Raw genomic sequence first — 13,185 nt, forward strand, 5'->3', positions numbered from 1 at the left:
GTGTAAAGTTGAATTTTGCGGGAAACTACTATGTGATAACTTGATGTAAACCTTATTATTTTACTTACCACATCACTTAGAGTAGTATGCAACCGGTTTTATGAGTGTGCTACCAATGTTCGAGAAGTTACTTTTAGTAACTTCAACTTTTTTACACAATGGAACATTACGGTTTACAGAACTTAACAAAGATATTTACTGTTCCACTCTAAATGTTAAGAGGTAGCTTCCTGAATTCACCTTGCATTTGAGTATTTCATGGCTCTGATTAGGATACATGCAATATTTATACCGTTCCACCTCACCCTGAGTAGTTATGTACACATCCATAACTCAAAATGCATAGAATAGAAAGTAATGCATTCAGCTCAATAGAGTGTAGAGATGAATTTTGCGGGAAACTACTATGTGATAACTTGATGTAAACCTTATTATTTTGCTTACCATACGATTTAGAGTAGTATGCAACCGATTTTATGAGTGTGCTACCAATGTTGGAGAAGTTACTTTTAGTAACTTCAACTTTTTTACACAATGGAACATTACCGTTTACATAACTAAACAAAGATTTTTACTGTTCCACTCTAAATGTTAGGAGGTAGCTTCCTGAATTCACCTTGCATTTGAGTATTCCATGGCTCTGAGTAGGATACATGCAATATTTATACCGTTTCACCTCACCCTGAGTGGTTATGTACACATCCATAAATCAACATGCATAGAATAGGAAGTAATGCATTCAGCTCAATAGAGTGTAAAGTTGAATTTTGCGGGAAACTACTATGTGATAACTTGATGTAAACCTTATTATTTTACTTACCACATCACTTAGAGTAGTATGCAACCGATTTTATGAGTGTGTTACCAATGTTCGAGAAGTTACTTTTAGTAACTTCAACTTTTTTACACAAAGGAACATTACCGTTTACAGAACTTAACAAAGATATTTACTGTTCCACTCTAAATGTTAAGAGGTAGCTTCCTGAATTCACCTTGCATTTGAGTATTTCATGCCTCTGAGTAGGATACATGCAATATTTATACCGTTCCACCTCACCCTGAGTAGTTATGTACACATCCATAAATCAAAATGCATAGAATAGAAAGTAATGCATTCAGCTCAATAGAGTGTAGAGATGAATTTTGCGGGAAACTACTATGTGATAACTTGATGTAAACCTTATTATTTTGCTTACCATACGATTTAGAGTAGTATGCAACCAATTTTATGAGTGTGCTACCAAGGTTGGAGAAGTTACTTTTAGTAACTTCAACTTTTCTACACAATGGAACATTACCATTTACAGAACTAAACAAAGATATTTACTGTTCCACTCTAAATGTTATGAGGTAGCTTCCTGAATTTACCTTGCATTTGAGTATTTCATGGCTCTGAGTAGGATACATGCAATATTTATACCGTTCCACCTCACCCTGAGTGGTTATGTACACATCCATAACTCAAAATGCATAAAATAGAAAGTAATGCATTCAGCTCAATAGAGTGTAGAGATGAATTTTGCGGGAAACTACTATGTGATAACTTGATGTAAACCTTATTATTTTGCTTACCATACGATTTAGAGTAGTATGCAACCAATTTTATGAGTGTGCTACCAAGGTTGGACAAGTTAGTTTTAGTAACTTCAACTTTTTTATACAATGGAACATTACCGTTTACAGAACTAAACAAAGATATTTACTGTTCCACTCTAAATGTTAGGAGGTAGCCTCCTGAATTCACCTTGCATTTGAGTATTCCATGGCTCTGAGTAGGATACATGCAATATTTATACCGTTCCACCTCACCCTGAGTGGTTATGTACACATCCATAAATCAAAATGCATAGAATAGGAAGTAATGCATTCAGCTGAATAGAGTGTAAAGTTGAATTTTGCGGGAAACTACTATGTGATAACTTGATGTAAACCTTATTATTTTACTTACCACATCACTTAGAGTAGTATGCAACCGATTTTATGAGTGTGTTACCAATGTTCGAGAAGTTACTTTTAGTAACTTCAACTTTTTTACACAAAGGAACATTACCCTTTACAGAACTTAACAAAGATATTTACTGTTCCACTCTAAATGTTAAGAGGTAGCTTCCTGAATTCACCTTGTATTTGAGTATTTCATGCCTCTGAGTAGGATACATGCAATATTTATCCCGTTCCACCTCACCCTGAGTGGTTATGTACACATCCATAACTCAAAATGCATAGAATAGAAAGTAATGCATTCAGCTCAATAGAGTGTAGAGATGAATTTTGCGGGAAACTACTATGTGATAACTTGATGTAAACCTTATTATTTTACTTACCATACGATTTAGAGTAGTATGCAACCAATTTTATGAGTGTGCCTCCAAGGTTGGAGAAGTTAGTTTTAGTAACTTCAACTTTTTTATACAATGGAACATTACCGTTTACAGAACTAAACAAAAATATTTACTGTTCCACTCTAAATGTTAGGAGGTAGCTTCCTGAATTCACCTTGCATTTGAGTATTCCATGGCTCTGAGTAGGATACATGCAATATTTATACCGTTCCACCTCACCCTGAGTGGTTATGTACACATCCATAAATCAAAATGCATAGAATAGGAAGTAATGCATTCAGCTCAATAGAGTGTAAAGTTGAATTTTGCGGGAAACTACTATGTGATAACTTGATGTAAACCTTATTATTTTACTTACCACATCACTTAGAGTAGTATGCAACCGATTTTATGAGTGTGTTACCAATGTTCGAGAAGTTACTTTTAGTAACTTCAACTTTTTTACACAAAGGAACATTACCGTTTACAGAACTTAACAAAGATATTTACTGTTCCACTCTAAATGTTAAGAGGTAGCTTCCTGAATTCACCTTGCATTTGAGTATTTCATGCCTCTGAGTAGGATACATGCAATATTTATCCCGTTCCACCTCACCCTGAGTGGTTATGTACACATCCATAAATCAAAATGCATAGAATAGGAAGTAATGCATTCAGCTCAATAGAGTGTAAAGTTGAATTTTGCGGGAAACTACTATGTGATAACCTGATGTAAACCTTATTATTTTACTTACCACATCACTTAGAGTAGTATGCAACCGATTTTATGAGTGTGTTACCAATGTTCGAGAAGTTACTTTTAGTAACTTCAACTTTTTTACACAAAGGAACATTACCGTTTACAGAACTTAACAAAGATATTTACTGTTCCACTCTAAATGTTAAGAGGTAGCTTCCTGAATTCACCTTGCATTTGAGTATTTCATGCCTCTGAGTAGGATACATGCAATATTTATCCCGTTCCACCTCACCCTGAGTAGTTATGTACACATCCATAAATCAAAATGCATAGAATAGAAAGTAATGCATTCAGCTCAATAGAGTGTAGAGATGAATTTTGCGGGAAACTACTATGTGATAACTTGATGTAAACATTATTTTGCTTACCATACGATTTAGAGTAGTATGCAACCAATTTTATGAGTGTGCTACCAAGGTTGGAGAAGTTACTTTTAGTAACTTCAACTTTTCTGCACAATAGAACATTACCATTTACAGAACTAAACAAAGATATTTACTGTTCCACTCTAAATGTTATGAGGTAGCTTCCTGAATTCACCTTGCATTTGAGTATTTCATGGCTCTGAGTAGGATATATGCAATATTTATACCGTTCCACCTCACCCTGAGTAGTTATGTACACATCCATAACTCAAAATGCATAGAATGGAAAGTAATGCATTCAGCTCAATAGAGTGTAAAGTTGAATTTTGAGGGAAACTACTATGTGATAACTTGATGTAAACCATATTATTTTGCTTACCATATGATTTAGAGTAGTATGCAACCGATTTTATGAGTGTGCTACCAATGTTGGAGGAGTTACTTTTAGTAACTTCAACTTTTTTACACAATGGAACATTACCGTTTACAGAACTAAACAAAGATATTTACTGTTCCACTCTAAATGTTAGGAGGTAGCTTCCTGAATTCACCTTGCATTTGAGTATTTCATGCCTCTGAGTAGGATACATGCAATATTTATACCGTTCCACCTCACCCTGAGTAGTTATGTACACATCCATAACTCAAAATGCATAGAATAGAAAGTAATGCATTCAGCTCAATAGAGTGTAAAGTTGAATTTTGCGGGAAACTACTATGTGATAACTTCATGTAAACCATATTATTTTGCTTACCATATGATTTAGAGTAGTATGCAACCGATTTTATGAGTGTGCTACCAATGTTGGAGAAGTTACTTTTAGTAACTTCAACTTTTTTACACAATGGAACATTACCGTTTACAGAACTAAACAAAGATTTTTACTGTTCCACTCTAAATGTTAGGAGGTAGCTTCCTGAATTCACCTTGCATTTGAGTATTCCATGGCTCTGAGTAGGATACATGCAATATTTATACCGTTCCACCTCACCCTGAGTGGTTATGTACACATCCATAAATCAAAATGCATAGAATAGGAAGTAATGCATTCAGCTCAATAGAGTGTAAAGTTGAATTTTGCGGGAAACTACTATCTGATAACTTGATGTAAACCTTATTATTTTACTTACCACATCACTTAGAGTAGTATGCAACCGATTTTATGAGTGTGTTACCAATGTTCGAGAAGTTACTTTTAGTAACTTCAACTTTTTTACACAAAGGAACATTACCGTTTACAGAACTTAACAAAGATATTTACTGTTCCACTCTAAATGTTAAGAGGTAGCTTCCTGAATTCACCTTGCATTTGAGTATTTCATGCCTCTGAGTAGGATACATGCAATATTTATACCGTTCCACCTCACCCTGAGTAGTTATGTACACATCCATAAATCAAAATGCATAGAATAGAAAGTAATGCATTCAGCTCAATAGAGTGTAGAGATGAATTTTGCGGGAAACTACTATGTGATAACTTGATGTAAACCTTATTATTTTGCTTACCATACGATTTAGAGTAGTATGCAACCAATTTTATGAGTGTGCTAGCAAGGTTGGAGAAGTTACTTTTAGTAACTTCAACTTTTCTACACAATGGAACATTACCATTTACAGAACTAAACAAAGATATTTACTGTTCCACTCTAAATGTTATGAGGTAGCTTCCTGAATTCACCTTGCATTTGAGTATTTCATGGCTCTGAGTAGGATACATGCAATATTTATACCGTTCCACCTCACCCTGAGTGGTTATGTACACATCCAAAAATCAAAATGCATAGAATAGAAAGTAATGCATTCAGCTCAATAGAGTGTAGAGATGAATTTTGCGGGAAACTACTATGTGATAACTTGATGTAAACCTTATTATTTTGCTTACCATCCGATTTAGAGTAGTATGCAACCAATTTTATGAGTGTGCTACCAAGGTTGGAGAAGTTACTTTTAGTAACTTCAACTTTTCTACACAATGGAACATTACCATTTACAGAACTAAACAAAGATATTTACTGTTCCACTCTAAATGTTATGAGGTAGCTTCCTGAATTCACCTTGCATTTGAGTATTTCATGGCTCTGAGTAGGATACATGCAATATTTATACCGTTCCACCTCACCCTGAGTAGTTATGTACACATCCATAACTCAAAATGCATAGAATAGAAAGTAATGCATTCAGCTCAATAGAGTGTAAAGTTGAATTTTGAGGGAAACTACTATGTGATAACTTCATGTAAACCATATTATTTTGCTTACCATATGATTTAGAGTAGTATGCAACCGATTTTATGAGTGTGCTACCAATGTTGGAGGAGTTACTTTTAGTAACTTCAACTTTTTTACACAATGGAACATTACCGTTTACAGAACTTAACAAAGATATTTACTGTTCCACTCTAAATGTTAAGAGGTAGCTTCCTGAATTCACCTTGCATTTGAGTATTTCATGCCTCTGAGTAGGATACATGCAATATTTATACCGTTCCACCTCACCCTGAGTGGTTATGTACACATCCATAAATCAAAATGCATAGAATAAGAAGTAATGCATTCAGCTCAATAGAGTGTAAAGTTGAATTTTGCGGGAAACTACTATGTGATAACTTGATTTAAACCTTATTATTTTACTTACCACATCACTTAGAGTAGTATGCAACCGATTTTATGAGTGTGTTACCAATGTTCGAGAAGTTACTTTTAGTAACTTCAACTTTTTTACACAAAGGAACATTACCGTTTACAGAACTTAACAAAGATATTTACTGTTCCACTCTAAATGTTAAGAGGTAGCTTCCTGAATTCACCTTGCATTTGAGTATTTCATGGCTCTGAGTAGGATACATGCAATATTTATACCGTTCCACCTCACCCTGAGTAGTTATGTACACATCCATAACTCAAAATGCATAGAATAGAAAGTAATGCATTTAGCTCAATAGAGTGTAAAGTTGAATTTTGCGGGAAACTACTATGTGATAACTTCATGTAAACCATATTATTTTGCTTACCATATGATTTAGAGTAGTATGCAACCGATTTTATGAGTGTGCTACCAATGTTGGAGAAGTTACTTTTAGTAACTTCAACTTTTTTACACAATGGAACATTACCGTTTACAGAACTAAACAAAGATTTTTACTGTTTCACTCTAAATGTTATGAGGTAGCTTCCTGAATTCACCTTGCATTTGAGTATTCCATGGCTCTGAGTAGGATACATGCAATATTTATACCGTTTCACCTCACCCTGAGTGGTTATGTACACATCCATAAATCAAAATGCATAGAATAAGAAGTAATGCATTCAGCTCAATAGAGTGTAAAGTTGAATTTTGCGGGAAACTACTATGTGATAACTTGATTTAAACCTTATTATTTTACTTACCACATCACTTAGAGTAGTATGCAACCGATTTTATGAGTGTGTTACCAATGTTCGAGAAGTTACTTTTAGTAACTTCAACTTTTTTACACAAAGGAACATTACCGTTTACAGAACTTAACAAAGATATTTACTGTTCCACTCTAAATGTTAAGAGGTAGCTTCCTGAATTCACCTTGCATTTGAGTATTTCATGCCTCTGAGTAGGATACATGCAATATTTATACCGTTCCACCTCACCCTGAGTAGTTATGTACACATCCATAAATCAAAATGCATAGAATAGAAAGTAATGCATTCAGCTCAATAGAGTGTAGAGATGAATTTTGCGGGAAACTACTATGTGATAACTTGATGTAAACCTTATTATTTTGCTTACCATACGATTTAGAGTAGTATGCAACCAATTTTATGAGTGTGCTACCAAGGTTGGAGAAGTTACTTTTAGTAACTTCAACTTTTCTACACAATGGAACATTACCATTTACAGAACTAAACAAAGATATTTACTGTTCCACTCTAAATGTTATGAGGTAGCTTCCTGAATTCACCTTGCATTTGAGTATTTCATGGCTCTGATTAGGATACATGCAATATTTATACCGTTCCACCTCACCCTGAGTAGTTATGTACACATCCATAACTCAAAATGCATAGAATAGAAAGTAATGCATTCAGCTCAATAGAGTGTAGAGATGAATTTTGCGGGAAACTACTATGTGATAACTTGATGTAAACCTTATTATTTTGCTTACCATACGATTTAGAGTAGTATGCAACCAATTTTATGAGTGTGCTACCAAGGTTGGAGAAGTTAGTTTTAGTAACTTCAACTTTTTTATACAATGGAACATTACCGTTTACAGAACTAAACAAAGATATTTACTGTTCCACTCTAAATGTTAGGAGGTAGCTTCCTGAATTCACCTTGCATTTGAGTATTCCATGGCTCTGAGTAGGATACATGCAATATTTATACCGTTCCACCTCACCCTGAGTGGTTATGTACACATCCATAAATCAAAATGCATAGAATAGGAAGTAATGCATTCAGCTCAATAGAGTGTAAAGTTGAATTTTGCGGGAAACTACTATGTGATAACTTGATGTAAACCTTATTATTTTACTTACCACATCACTTAGAGTAGTATGCAACCGATTTTATGAGTGTGTTACCAATGTTCGAGAAGTTACTTTTAGTAACTTCAACTTTTTTACACAAAGGAACATTACCGTTTACAGAACTTAACAAAGATATTTACTGTTCCACTCTAAATGTTAAGAGGTAGCTTCCTGAATTCACCTTGCATTTGAGTATTTCATGGCTCTGAGTAGGATACATGCAATATTTATCCCGTTCCACCTCACCCTGAGTAGTTATGTACACATCCATAAATCAAAATGCATAGAATAGAAAGTAATGCATTCAGCTCAATAGAGTGTAGAGATGAATTTTGCGGGAAACTACTATGTGATAACTTGATGTAAACCTTATTATTTTGCTTACCATACGATTTAGAGTAGTATGCAACCAATTTTATGAGTGTGTTAGCAAGGTTGGAGAAGTTACTTTTAGTAACTTCAACTTTTCTACACAATGGAACATTACCATTTACAGAACTAAACAAAGATATTTACTGTTCCACTCTAAATGTTATGAGGTAGCTTCCTGAATTCACCTTGCATTTGAGTATTTCATGGCTCTGAGTAGGATACATGCAATATTTATACCGTTCCACCTCACCCTGAGTGGTTATGTACACATCCAAAAATCAAAATGCATAGAATAGAAAGTAATGCATTCAGCTCAATAGAGTGTAGAGATGAATTTTGCGGGAAACTACTATGTGATAACTTGATGTAAACCTTATTATTTTGCTTACCATACGATTTAGAGTAGTATGCAACCAATTTTATGAGTGTGCTACCAAGGTTGGAGAAGTTACTTTTAGTAACTTCAACTTTTCTACACAATGGAACATTACCATTTACAGAACTAAACAAAGATATTTACTGTTCCACTCTAAATGTTATGAGGTAGCTTCCTGAATTCACCTTGCATTTGAGTATTTCATGGCTCTGATTAGGATACATGCAATATTTATACCGTTCCACCTCACCCTGAGTAGTTATGTACACATCCATAACTCAAAATGCATAGAATAGAAAGTAATGCATTCAGCTCAATAGAGTGTAGAGATGAATTTTGCGGGAAACTACTATGTGATAACTTGATGTAAACCTTATTATTTTGCTTACCATACGATTTAGAGTAGTATGCAACCAATTTTATGAGTGTGCTACCAAGGTTGGAGAAGTTAGTTTTAGTAACTTCAACTTTTTTATACAATGGAACATTACCGTTTACAGAACTAAACAAAGATATTTACTGTTCCACTCTAAATGTTAGGAGGTAGCTTCCTGAATTCACCTTGCATTTGAGTATTCCATGGCTCTGAGTAGGATACATGCAATATTTATACCGTTCCACCTCACCCTGAGTGGTTATGTACACATCCATAAATCAAAATGCATAGAATAGGAAGTAATGCATTCAGCTCAATAGAGTGTAAAGTTGAATTTTGCGGGAAACTACTATGTGATAACTTGATGTAAACCTTATTATTTTACTTACCACATCACTTAGAGTAGTATGCAACCGATTTTATGAGTGTGTTACCAATGTTCGAGAAGTTACTTTTAGTAACTTCAACTTTTTTACACAAAGGAACATTACCGTTTACAGAACTTAACAAAGATATTTACTGTTCCACTCTAAATGTTAAGAGGTAGCTTCCTGAATTCACCTTGCATTTGAGTATTTCATGGCTCTGAGTAGGATACATGCAATATTTATACCGTTCCACCTCACCCTGAGTAGTTATGTACACATCCATAACTCAAAATGCATAGAATAGAAAGTAATGCATTCAGCTCAATAGAGTGTAAAGTTGAATTTTGCGGGAAACTACTATGTGATAACTTCATGTAAACCATATTATTTTGCTTACCATATGATTTAGAGTAGTATGCAACCGATTTTATGAGTGTGCTACCAATGTTGGAGAAGTTACTTTTAGTAACTTCAACTTTTTTACACAATGGAACATTACCGTTTACAGAACTAAACAAAGATTTTTACTGTTCCACTCTAAATGTTATGAGGTAGCTTCCTGAATTCACCTTGCATTTGAGTATTCCATGGCTCTGAGTAGGATACATGCAATATTTATACCGTTTCACCTCACCCTGAGTGGTTATGTACACATCCATAAATCAAAATGCATAGAATAAGAAGTAATGCATTCAGCTCAATAGAGTGTAAAGTTGAATTTTGCGGGAAACTACTATGTGATAACTTGATTTAAACCTTATTATTTTACTTACCACATCACTTAGAGTAGTATGCAACCGATTTTATGAGTGTGTTACCAATGTTCGAGAAGTTACTTTTAGTAACTTCAACTTTTTTACACAAAGGAACATTACCGTTTACAGAACTTAACAAAGATATTTACTGTTCCACTCTAAATGTTAAGAGGTAGCTTCCTGAATTCACCTTGCATTTGAGTATTTCATGCCTCTGAGTAGGATACATGCAATATTTATACCGTTCCACCTCACCCTGAGTAGTTATGTACACATCCATAAATCAAAATGCATAGAATAGAAAGTAATGCATTCAGCTCAATAGAGTGTAGAGATGAATTTTGCGGGAAACTACTATGTGATAACTTGATGTAAACCTTATTATTTTGCTTACCATACGATTTAGAGTAGTATGCAACCAATTTTATGAGTGTGCTACCAAGGTTGGAGAAGTTACTTTTAGTAACTTCAACTTTTCTACACAATGGAACATTACCATTTACAGAACTAAACAAAGATATTTACTGTTCCACTCTAAATGTTATGAGGTAGCTTCCTGAATTCACCTTGCATTTGAGTATTTCATGGCTCTGATTAGGATACATGCAATATTTATACCGTTCCACCTCACCCTGAGTAGTTATGTACACATCCATAACTCAAAATGCATAGAATAGAAAGTAATGCATTCAGCTCAATAGAGTGTAGAGATGAATTTTGCGGGAAACTACTATGTGATAACTTGATGTAAACCTTATTATTTTGCTTACCATACGATTTAGAGTAGTATGCAACCAATTTTATGAGTGTGCTACCAAGGTTGGAGAAGTTAGTTTTAGTAACTTCAACTTTTTTATACAATGGAACATTACCGTTTACAGAACTAAACAAAGATATTTACTGTTCCACTCTAAATGTTAGGAGGTAGCTTCCTGAATTCACCTTGCATTTGAGTATTCCATGGCTCTGAGTAGGATACATGCAATATTTATACCGTTCCACCTCACCCTGAGTGGTTATGTACACATCCATAAATCAAAATGCATGGAATAGGAAGTAATGCATTCAGCTCAATAGAGTGTAAAGTTGAATTTTGCGGGAAACTACTATGTGATAACTTGATGTAAACCTTATTATTTTACTTACCACATCACTTAGAGTAGTATGCAACCGATTTTATGAGTGTGTTACCAATGTTCGAGAAGTTACTTTTAGTAACTTCAACTTTTTTACACAAAGGAACATTACCGTTTACAGAACTTAACAAAGATATTTACTGTTCCACTCTAAATGTTAAGAGGTAGCTTCCTGAATTCACCTTGCATTTGAGTATTTCATGGCTCTGAGTAGGATACATGCAATATTTATCCCGTTCCACCTCACCCTGAGTAGTTATGTACACATCCATAAATCAAAATGCATAGAATAGAAAGTAATGCATTCAGCTCAATAGAGTGTAGAGATGAATTTTGCGGGAAACTACTATGTGATAACTTGATGTAAACCTTATTATTTTGCTTACCATACGATTTAGAGTAGTATGCAACCAATTTTATGAGTGTGTTAGCAAGGTTGGAGAAGTTACTTTTAGTAACTTCAACTTTTCTACACAATGGAACATTACCATTTACAGAACTAAACAAAGATATTTACTGTTCCACTCTAAATGTTATGAGGTAGCTTCCTGAATTCACCTTGCATTTGAGTATTTCATGGCTCTGAGTAGGATACATGCAATATTTATACCGTTCCACCTCACCCTGAGTGGTTATGTACACATCCAAAAATCAAAATGCATAGAATAGAAAGTAATGCATTCAGCTCAATAGAGTGTAGAGATGAATTTTGCGGGAAACTACTATGTGATAACTTGATGTAAACCTTATTATTTTGCTTACCATCCGATTTAGAGTAGTATGCAACCAATTTTATGAGTGTGCTACCAAGGTTGGAGAAGTTACTTTTAGTAACTTCAACTTTTCTACACAATGGAACATTACCATTTACAGAACTAAACAAAGATATTTACTGTTCCACTCTAAATGTTATGAGGTAGCTTCCTGAATTCACCTTGCATTTGAGTATTTCATGGCTCTGAGTAGGATACATGCAATATTTATACCGTTCCACCTCACCCTGAGTAGTTATGTACACATCCATAACTCAAAATTCATAGAATAGAAAGTAATGCATTCAGCTCAATAGAGTGTAAAGTTGAATTTTGAGGGAAACTACTATGTGATAACTTCATGTAAACCATATTATTTTGCTTACCATATGATTTAGAGTAGTATGCAACCGATTTTATGAGTGTGCTACCAATGTTGGAGGAGTTACTTTTAGTAACTTCAACTTTTTTACACAATGGAACATTACCGTTTACAGAACTTAACAAAGATATTTACTGTTCCACTCTAAATGTTAAGAGGTAGCTTCCTGAATTCACCTTCCATTTGAGTATTCCATGGCTCTGAGTAGGATACATGCAATATTTATACCGTTCCACCTCACCCTGAGTAGTTATGTACACATCCATAAATCAAAATGCATAGAATAGAAAGTAATGCATTCAGCTCAATAGAGTGTAGAGATGAATTTTGCGGGAAACTACTATGTGATAACTTGATGTAAACCTTATTATTTTGCTTACCATACGATTTAGAGTAGTATGCAACCAATTTTATGAGTGTGCTACCAAGGTTGGAGAAGTTACTTTTAGTAACTTCAACTTTTTTATACAATGGAACATTACCGTTTACAGAACTAAACAAAGATTTTTACTGTTACACTCTAAATGTTATGAGGTAGCTTCCTGAATTCACCTTGCATTTGAGTATTTCATGGCTCTGAGTAGGATACATGCAATATTTATACCGTTCCACCTCACCCTGAGTAGTTATGTACACATCCATAACTCAAAATGCATAGAATAGAAAGTAATGCATTCAGCTCAATAGAGTGTAAAGTTGAATTTTGCGGGAAACTA

Source organism: Hemitrygon akajei, chromosome 6 (genome assembly GCF_048418815.1).
Source record: "Hemitrygon akajei chromosome 6, sHemAka1.3, whole genome shotgun sequence".
In the NCBI taxonomy this organism is placed as follows: Eukaryota; Metazoa; Chordata; class Chondrichthyes; order Myliobatiformes; family Dasyatidae; genus Hemitrygon; species Hemitrygon akajei.